The following is a 10,980-nucleotide window of genomic DNA, read 5'->3' as shown; positions in this document are numbered from 1 at the left end:
GGAGAGTTCTTCTCTTCCGGGTGTCCTTGGTGACATTTACAAGGCAGGAGTGAGGAGTGAGTTCTTTCTGAATTTTTATCTCCATGTCCTCGGCACAGGAAGGCAGGCCTCTCTGGTTTTACAGTATAGAAACAAAAAAAACCTTTTGCAGGCTATAGAGAACAAAGAGCTTCTTTCTAGCTGTATTTGTAAAGATCAGGGAAAACAAGCTTGGGGAAATGTTTTAAGGGCTTTACCTTCCAGGGAGAAATGCTTTAAGCCAGGGTCTCACATTCCCCACTCCTTCTAGTACATAGTTCTAATCTTAGAACGAGGAAAACTAAACCTCTGGCTCAGCACGGTCTATGTCAGCCTGTTTTACTTTTTTATATTGCTGACGTAACATAAGAACCTGTATGGTGCTGACGCTCTGTCTAATGAGAGCCATTGTTTTATTAATTATGCATGGGCCTATAATGAGTATTAAGAGCAGGATTAATAACGGCCCTGTCAATGCAGACAATAAGGTAGTCTTCATGAGGACTTTGTAAACCATCCTTTGAACCATCTTTCATTAGCCTCTCGTTCTCGTTTTCGTTTTTCTAGTCTTTCTCTGAGTTTGGCCATAGAGTCCCTTATTGCCCCTGAATGATCTATATAGAAACAGCATTCTTTTTTAAGGGCTGGTTTAACTTCAGTAAAATCTACTTCCCAGTATGTCCCTGGCCGGTCACCTCTTAGCCGCCGTCCAAGGGCATTCTTGTGGTGCCCGGCATTGGTGAGGGCACAGGCTTGACATTTATCAACAATCTCCTGGGCAACCTCGGACAGTTTTATAACATAGTAGTTTGAGCTCTTAACAATTTCTTTGAGCTTTTTAGTTCCCAAGTGTGTGAGCCGGTGTAGATTGGCTACATATTGTTGCCCTTCTCTGGTGGGTAGGACCGAGAGACCATCTTGGGTCTTAGCTACTCCCTGGGGAGTATAACCACATATCTCAGGTATTTTTCCTATTAGTTCCTGATCTTCTGGAGTGTAGTCAAAGCCTGTGTCTTTGAGTTCATAATGGTCCTTAAGTTTTTAATTTTTTTTCTAACTATGAAGATCATAGCTCCTTGGGCCATCTGTTTGGCAGCCAGGTCAGCCATCTGATTTCCCTTTGCTATGGCATCATGGCCTTTCTGGTGACCAGGGCAATGTATGATGGCCAGTTCTTTTGGCAAGTGTATGGCTTCTAATAGGCTCAAGATTTCTTCTTTATTTTTAATATCTTTCTTAGCAGATGTGAGTAACCCCCTTTGTCTATAGATTGCCCCATGTATGTGAGCAGTGGCGAAAGCATACCTACTGTCTGTGTAGATATTGATGTTCTTCCCTTCTGCCAGCTGCAAAGCTTGGGTGAGTGCGATTAGCTCTGCTCTCTGGGCTGTCATCCCTTCAGGCAAGCTGCTGGCCCAGATAGTTTGTTTTTCATTGACCACTGCTGCCCCTGCTTTTCGCTTTCTTTCGACTAAAAAGCTGCTACCATCTGTGTACCAGTTGGGGCAGCCTGGCCCAGTGAGGTCTTTCCTAGTTCCGGTTTCTTTTACCAGGATGTCCATACACTGGTGTACTGGTAGGGAGTCGTCGGCTTCTGGCAGCAAGGTGGCAGAATTCAGGACAGCAGGGGGTGCAAACTGCACTCTCAGTCAGTAATAGGCTCTGATAATGGGTCATGCGAGCATTAGTCATCCAGCGATCAGGTGGTTGTCTAACAATGCTTTCTAAGGCATGGGGGGTTACCACTATAGTTCATTGACCTAGAGTCAGTTTGTTAGCATTTCTGAGAAGTAATGCCACAGCAGCAATAGCTTTTAAGCAAGATGGCCACCCACTGGCCACTGGGTCTAATTTTTTTGACAAGTAGGCCACAGGTCATTTCCATGGCCCTAGAGTTTGGGTCAGGACCCCTCTTGCTATTCCTGCTCTTTCGTCTACATAGAGAGTGAAAGGCTTAGTCAGGTCCAGCAGGGCTAGGGCTGGCACACTAAGCAAGGCCTTTTTAATCTCTTTAAAGGCCTCCTGGTGTATAGGGGTCCATGAGAAAGTCCCAGTCTCTTTAGTAAGGGGGTAGAGTGGGGCTGCCAGAGTGGCAAAGCTTGGGATCCAGAGTCTACAAAACCCAGCCGTGCCCAGAAATTCCCTCACTTGCTTCGAGGTTGTTGGGATGGGGATTTGAGTCACAGTCTTTTTCCGAGCTTCTGTCAGCCACCGTTTCTCTCCCTTGAGAGTATAACCCAAATACGTTACTTCTGTCTGGCAAATCTGGGCTTTCTTAGCCTTGTATCCCAACTCGCTCAATTCCGCCAGTAATTTCTCAGTTCTTAGTCTGCACTCTTGCTCGGTGGTGGCAGCAAGAAGCAGGTCATCAACATACTGGAGGAGAGAAATTTGGGGGTTTTTTGACCTGAACGGCGCCATGTCCCGGTGAAGGGCCTCATCAAAGAGAGTAGGAGAATTCTTGAATCCTTGGGGCAAACGTGTCTAAGTTAGTTGTCCAGCCTGTCCCAAATCTGGGTCTCTCCACTCGAAAGCAAAGATTACCTGACTCATGGGATGTAGTTTTAGGCAGAAGAATGCGTCCTTCAGGTCCAGTACCGTATACCATTGTCTGTCAGGGGGGAGAGAACTGAGTAGATTGTAGGGGTTAGGGACAGTAGGATGATATCCTGTACTCTTTTGTTTACTTCTCTTAAGTCTTGTACTGGCCGATAATTATTAGTGCCTGGCTTTTTAACTGGTAGCAACGGGGTATTCCAGGGAGACTGACAAGGGACCAAAACACCTAGTTCTATGAGCCTTTGAATATGAGGTCTGATGCCCTCTCAGGCCTCTTTGCTCATGGGGTATTGTCGTACCCCGATAGGAGTTGCACCAGTTTTCAGCGTTACAACAATGGGGGGCATCCTCTTTGCCTCTCCCATACCTCCAGTCTCTGCCCAGGCTTGAGGATATCTCTCTAACCAGGTCCCTTTTATTACTTTTCTCGATGGGGCTTGAGGTTCATGTAATCTATATTCTTCTTCTAATTTTAAAGCTAAAATTATAGAGATAGGGGCTTGCCAAGAGACTGAAGTTCCTTCCGAAGAGAAGCTTATTTGGGCTTTTAATTTTGATAGTAAGTCTCTCCCCAACAATGGTGTGGGGCATTCAGGAATGACGAGGAAGGAATGAGTTACTTGGCTTCTTTCCAAATCAACTTTCCTATCAGTGGTTCAAGAGTATGGTTTCTGACCAGTAGCCCCTATTACTATGGTTTTTTTGTTCCTCAATTTCCCCAGTGGCTCTTTCAGGACTGAAAACTCTGCTCCAGTATCAACAAGGAAATCCGTGGGGGTCCCCTCCACAGTTATGGTTACCCTAGGCTCAGGGAGGGGCTCCGAGCCCCGTCTCCCCTAGTCATCATCCTCTAGGGTAAGGACCTTGGATGGTTTGATGTCTGTCTTTTTCTTGGGGCAGTCTCTTGCCCAGTGTCCCTTTTCTTTACAGTATGCACATTGGTCCTTATCTAAAGGTAGTCGTGAAGGTCCTCTAGGGTATTGAAGTCTCTTCGGCCCTGTGTTGCCCAGGTACCCTGTCTGTCTACTCCCTCCCCCTTTTTTATAAACCTCCTTATTACCTGCAAATTCAGCCAAAACCCTGGTTAAATTTTTTTCTAGCCTTCTATCTCGTCTACTTTCCCTTTCCTCAGCCTCTCTCTTTTCTTTTTCTTTTTTCTTTGTCAGTCTCTCTCTTATGGTACACTTTTTCTGCCTCCTTAACCAGATCTTGCAAAGATAATGTTTGCAGACTCTTTAGACGCTGTAACCTTTTTCTAATGTCAGAAGCAGACTGCCCGACGAAAGCCATGGCTACCGCTGCCTGCTGGCCCTCTGACGTAGGGTCAAAGGGAGTATAACGCCTGTATGCTTTTAAGAGGCGCTCCAAAAACACTGCTGGGGGCTCCTTTTCCTCTTGTAGGATCTCTCTTATCTTGGCCAAATTGGTAGGGCGCCTGCCAGCTCCCTTCAGTCCTGCTACTAGAGCCCGGCGGAAAACTGTCAACCGCTCCCTACCTTCAGGTCTGTTAGGGTCCCAGTCAGGACGTGTCAGAGGGAAGTCTGCATCTATTTCATTCGGAAGTTGTGTTGGCTGTCCATTGGCCCCCAGCACATTCTTTCTTGCCTCCAGCAGAATCCTTTCCTTCTCCTCTGTGGTGAAAAGAACCTGTAAAAGTTGCTGACAATCATCCCAAGTGGGCTGATGAGAGAACATGAGAGATTCCATTAGATTAGTAAGGCTACAGGGGTTTTCAGAGAAGGGGGCATGATTTGCCTTCCAATTATAGAGATCAGAGGAGGAAAAAGGCCAGTACTGAAGGGGCTGCAGTTGTCCGGGGTCCGCTGGAGGAGGGCCATAAGTACGCAAAGGCAGCGCGGTGGTTGAGTCTGGTCCCTCTGGGCTCCGTGCCCTCTGGCTTCAGGTTCCAGCAGCTGGTCGCTCTCTCGTGTCTCCAGCAGCACCCTGTTGAGAGATCTGGGAGGGGACCAGTTGGGGTTATGGGGGTGGGGTGTTACGCCATTCTGGAGGTTCTTTTATCTCTGGATAGATCCTGGGAGGAGCCAAGGGCTGTGGTTCAGCCCCCACCGTCTTTATCTTAGTTGTTTTTTCTGAGTGGCGGAGAGCCAGGACTCGGGAGCCTGGCTTGTTTCTCTGAACCCAAGGCTTCAACCAGGAGGGGGGGGTCTTGTGCTAAATTTTCTCAGATGAGAATGTAGGGCACCTGATCTGGTTGAGACCCAGGCCCCCTCCACATAACAACATGTTTAATGGCAGAAATCACAATTAAATCAAGAGTGCCCTCTGGTGGCCAACCAATCTCAAAAGCTGGCCATTCCGTAGAGCAGAAAGTTCTCCAAAATCTTTTTCTGACATCCACAGACAGATTGTGAGCCCTAGTCTTAATTTCAGTCCAATGCTCGAGAGTCAGTCCAAGGGGAGTGCTAATAGTCTGTTCCATCGTCAAAGTCACATACAGGGAAACAAACAATATAGACACAAAAAGACTACAATAACCGAGGCCAGGATCCAAACAGACAGCTGAGTGAGCACACTCTCACTTGGCACCCAGTAACAGAAACAGACGGCGAGTGAGCAAACTCTCACTTGGCACCCCGATGGGAAATCTCTAGGCGTCCTTGGAGCTCCCTCAGACCTCCTGGGACGTCTCCCAGGGTGGCAGCCGGTTACTCCTGACACGTCTGTCAGTAACCCTCCCCTCCATCCCAGACAGGGAGTTCGTTGCTCTCACAAGTGCAGACGACTTCAAACCGAGAATACCGATTCAGACACAGCCAGCAGACAAAGATATAGACAAAGATAGACAAAGATAGGATCCTACCTCCAAGCGGGGTCTCTGAGAACTGGGGTAGGCCACAAATCCCGGTGGACGAGCCCCCACATGTAAGGCCCTAGATGCCGGGCCTCCGCTCAAGTCCCAGGATGAACTGGCCAGCACCCCAGTGTCCTGAGAGAAAACCACACCTGATGCAAACTGTAAGAGGTTTTATTATCAGCTAGCTGAGGAAGAAGTCCCTCCACCTGTGCAGGGCAGGGGAGTTCGACCCTGAGAGGTGACAGTAGGGGGCTTTTAACAGCTATCTGAGGAATTGGGAGGAGTTGGAAGGAGAGTTGGGAGGAGTTGGGAGGAGAGTTGGGAGAGTTCTTCTCTTCCGGGTGTCCTTGGTGACATTTACAAGGCAGGAGTGAGGAGTGAGTTCTTTCTGAATTTTTATCTCCATGTCCTCGGCACAGGAAGGCAGGCCTCTCTGGTTTTACAGTATAGAAACAAAAAAAAACCTTTTGCAGGCTATAGAGAACAAAGAGCTTCTTTCTAGCTGTATTTGTAAAGATCAGGGAAAACAAGCTTGGGGAAATGTTTTAGGGGCTTTACCTTCCAGGGAGAAATGCTTTAAGCCAGGGTCTCACAGTAGTAGCAGAAGTAAGAAAGGCAAATTTCTTGCCATCTCCCTTCCTCCTCTTTCGCTAATCCAATCCCCAAGTCTCATCACCAGCTCTGTAGATTACTATTAATTTTTGCCTCTACTCAGCCCCTGTCCCCATAGCCAGTGGTCTGAGAATCTAACAGTAGAACTTCCTTTTTACTTCTCTGTTTTGGACCCGCTTATACACATTCAAGCAAACACACAGACACACACCTTGAATAACACATCCCCATTCCTAAATGTCAGATTAGAATACCTAGAAACATATTTTACCCAGAACCCCCAGTGCTCACCCCTAGCAGATTACCAGTATAGTTCCCCATGAAGCAACAAGCAGCCACCATAATCTTCTCAAAACCATAGAGAGTAACAGAGAGCAACCAACAAAACACCCACTGGACAAAGACAAGTCCAGATATCAGCATCTAGAATTACAACCTTTCCAAACCCAAGCGTCTAAACACCAGCATAAAAATGTAACAGTGATGACAGTGTTTCTCCACTACAGACCATCAACCCTAACTCAATAGACTCTGACGACTGCACCATGATGGAAACACAAATAAGAGTCCTGAAAACAGTCTATGTGAATATGATGTGTATTTTATTTATTCTTGCTAAGGCCAGACAAGGCAACTTAGGGGAAAGGGATCCACAGGTAGGCAGCACATTTAGAGACAGCTCCCACTCCTTCATGTGGTTTCTTGTTGGGGAAACCACATGAAGACCAAGCTGCATATCTGCTACCTACACTGAGACTAGGTTCAGTTCATGGTTGTTCTCTGGTTCTCTGGTTAAGTCTCTGTGAGCCTATACAGGTCCAGGTTGGTTGACCTTTGGTTCTTTCTGTTGGGATCCTGTCCTCTTAGGGCCCCTCAAACATTCACCTGACTCTTCCACAAGTTCCAAGGGGGCACATTTCTATTTGTCAACATGAAAACAAAGGCAGAGTGGCTTTACAACTACAAGGATTCAGAGTTGTCAATACCTTTGATGAGACTGAAAGAGAATCATGACTCTCATATGAAATAGCATCCTCCAAGGTCACCTTCATCTCTGCTTTATGCATGGTTTGGATCCTGCCACTCATTATGTAGACTAATGTGTGTTTGAGATAGAGGCCAGCAGTCAACATTGGATGTCTCTCTCTCACTCACTCCCGTCTTACTATTCACAACACTGTCATGAATAGTAAGCCACTAACCTCATGGATCTGTCTATCGTCTTCCCAGCACTGGATTACAGGTCATACATCATGGCCTGGATTCTAGTGATCCTGTTCAGGTCCTCATACTCGTATAACAAGCCCTTTACTGACTGAACATCTGGAGAACCTATTGGTCAGACTTTCAAGTTATTATTGCTAATCTGGAGTCAATTCAGAAACCTGATTGCAGACGCTTTCCTTTTTTTCAGCATACAGAAAATAAAGAATCCTCCAGTGAGTCCTTTCATCCTGCCAACCTTGCCATTTAGTATAAGTGTCCCCTTCTAGCTTTCAACAGCATCGTGTAGCAAATGTGATGAGGTGACATTCCTCTGATTATAGTGCGTTGCACAAATCTGTGTCATAACAGGGTGCAGTTCATCTTCTTTAATGGCTTTGAAGAAATCAGATGAGATGGCGTGATAGATCCTATAAATGCAGCTTAGAGGACTTGCTGCTCCTATAAATGGTTAACAGGTAAGTAAGTCTGTAAATTCTACAACAAGCAAACAGTTTCTGCAAACAACATGGGTGGATTTGGAACCTCTCAGAACTGAGACTCAGATGGGTTTGCATGCATCCCAATCCATTTCATTTGGGTCTATGCTCAGCTGTGGACTTGACAATCTCTCAAAACTTATCAGTATCCTTATTTTATTTTCTCAACTGGAATTCCTAAAAATATCTAGGGATAAATTTCAGATTCTTTCTTAGGTCTTCAGATTTTTTTTTTTATTGCAGCCACTACCTTTACAAGGATTGTTAGTGTATTATTTACTTAATAAATGATAATCTGAAAAAAACTTTTAATGTATTAAAGCATTTTAATGTCTCCTACATTTCCTTATTATTATATAGAAGGGTGAAGTACTATAATTACTATCTTATACGTATTAATATTTGAATACATTAAACTATGAGGTATGTACCTTCCACTAAAAAATTCTATCTATGCTGGGTCAAAAGATAAGTACCTCGTTGTTGAAGTGGCATAAAATGGCATGAAAAAGTAATATTACACATTTTGTTTCTAAGAATAATAAATAGTAGTTATCACCTTGAGATTCGGAAAACTGTTAACTAACAAGGAAATAAATCGTACTTTAGAATTTGCACTCATACATTTATTATGACTTTTCTAATATTTGAGGAGGATTTTACTGATCCTTGCTAAATGTCATCATAAGACATTTCAAAGATATACGAGTTTTCATTATCACATAACCAGAGATTTTCTGAGTAAACACTTTTTTTGAAAAAAATATTTGTTTGAAAATCTGTGCACAAACCTCAAAGGTCTACGTCCCTTTATTTAATCAAGGTTTTACATTCCGCCCAAGCCTCCCATGCAATTCAAAGTTGTCATAACTAAATGCATGTCTGTTTAATACATGAAAGATGAAACTTCCTTGCTTATCCACAAACCACCAGTTGAGAGAGCAGCACAGTATTAACGCAGGATAACTAGTCTTGATGCATCACCCTGACAACTACCAGTGAGGGGCGTGGTGGACTCAGAGTCTTGGACTTGGTTTTGGAGAATGGAGAAGCAAGGAGTCACAGCAAGTGTTGGAAAATCACCCCGGCTTTGACTATGTCCTTTCTGCCAATTTATGATTATTTTAAAGCATTTTATACTTCTTTAATTTGCCTGACATTTGTGAAGCTATATGAATTTGCTGACAGCCTCTGGTGACCAGCTATGTTTTTGTGGTTTTGTTGTTGTTGTTGTTTTCTGGCTTGATAATTAAGAGGAAAATGATGGAGAGAAAGAATAACGTTCTCAAGATTTTGTACCTGGAGGGTGACAGAGCTGAGCTTCACACTCTTTTGTGTGAATAACACCTGAGATACTTTCTATTTATTATTGTTTTTTATATTTTATTTGTTTCCTCAGTGAAAGGTTAGGACACTGGGTGTGAACAATCAGAGGAAAAAGCAAAATGAATTTATTTTCATTGTCCTCAATAAGTAACTCTTATTTTTAAAACTTACACCTATAGTTGTGTTTACCAATGGGAATCATAACACAGCAGAAGACTCTTTTGTCACTAAGAAAAGAAGAAGAAGGTTCTTAGAGCCATGTCATTGGGCCAGCGGCCTTGCTCTGCAAGCATGAAGACCACAAGTCAAATCCCAGCATCTACACCCCAACTGTGTATATAACTGGGCATGGCTGTTGCTGTGGGCAATCCTAGAATAGGGGAATCCAGACAGGCTAACTTACATGCTTTCTAGGCAGCCAGGCTAGCTGAAACAATGTTCTGGTCACTCACAGACTCTGATTGTGGAGTAATAGGAAAAAAACAAAACAAAACCTCATATACTGTTCAGGTATATTCATGTGTGATACACTCTCATATTTATGTAAATCCAAAGTAGATAGCATAAATACAGACTATGACACATATGCATTCATGGCAATATAATCACAGAGAAATTAATAAAATATTTTAAAAAATATATAAAAAGGAAGAAAACATGTGAGCCTTGGGCTCTGCAGTTTTTCTATTTCAGAACTAGCATAATCTCTCCCACTTTCAAAACCATTGATGATAAACATCAAGATGTATTGCTTTTGATCAGAAAAAGCAGGTGATTCCTGCTTGTCAACGTAGACTCAACAGATCTTCAAAAATAGTTAAAACACACAGAGCCCTCGCCCTCGCCCTCGCCCTCGCCCTCGCCCTCGCCCTCGCCCTCGCCCTCGCCCTCGCCCTCGCCCTCGCCCTCGCCCTCGCCCTCGCCCTCGCCCTCGCCCTCGCCCTCGCCCTCGCCCTCGCCCTCGCCCTCGCCCTCGCCCTCGCCCTCGCCCTCGCCCTCGCCCTCGCCCTCGCCCTCGCCCTCGCCCTCGCCCTCGCCCTCGCCCTCGCCCTCGCCCTCGCCCTCGCCCTCGCCCTCGCCCTCGCCCTCGCCCTCGCCCTCGCCCTCGCCCTCGCCCTCGCCCTCTTTTCACTAAATTAGATAAAAAATGTTTTCCTGAGCCAGCCAGATGGCTCAGCAGATAAAGGAACTTAATAGAAAGTGTGGTGACTTGTGTGTTCCTTCTCCAGGACTCACATAGAATAAGGAGAGAGTGAAATTCCACAAGTTACACACACACACACACACACACACACACACACACACACACACACACACACACACACCAACCACAGGGGCAAACACACTGAGATAAAAAGAAATAGAGAAACAGAGATAGAAAACACATGAAAAATGTCTAATATTTAAAAAATATATTTGCCCCAGGGAGTAGGGAAGACTGGTGGGGTGAGGACAGATAGGAGGCAAGGAACATCCTCTTGGGGATCGGGGTGGGTAGGAAGAGGAATGGGATGAGGAACTGTCAGAGGGCAGACCATGAGGGGAATAATGACTGAGCTATAAAAACGACTAAAGATAAAGATATTTATAGCTTTATTTATATCTACACATATGTAGTCAGTCAGTGGTGTATACAATAATGAACATTCAAAATAATAGCCATATTGAACAAATAAAAACAAATTCTCCACTGTAGCTGTTAGCTGTAGATGCTATGAGAAACACGATGCTATTTAAAGCTTTAGAAAACTTAACCTATCACTTTCAGAAATTCAAAGCTCACCAGTTTCAGCTTCCAATAGGACAACAAGGGTCACTGACTTAAACAAATAAGCACATCTTTACACTGAGCGTTTTATGCTGGGTCTACTGCAAACTAGCTCAGTGAGGAACCATGTTGATTGGTCCTATCACTCAGTACAAACTCCAGTAAACAGTTTCTTTATT

At 44.7% G+C, this 10,980-nt stretch overlaps 1 pseudogene; it reads right to left on the bottom strand.

Annotated features, from left to right (window-relative positions):
* Positions 1 to 513: 513 nt before the first annotated feature.
* Positions 514 to 7,071, bottom strand: LOC110297473 (uncharacterized; annotated as a pseudogene).
* Positions 7,072 to 10,980: the final 3,909 nt, after the last annotated feature.

Source organism: Mus caroli, unplaced genomic scaffold, assembly GCF_978045245.1.
Source record: "Mus caroli unplaced genomic scaffold, Mus_caroli_1 scaffold_34, whole genome shotgun sequence".
Classification (NCBI taxonomy): Eukaryota; Metazoa; Chordata; class Mammalia; order Rodentia; family Muridae; genus Mus; species Mus caroli.
The sequence above is the reverse complement of the archived record's forward strand: the minus strand, read 5'-3'. Positions and strand labels throughout refer to the sequence as shown.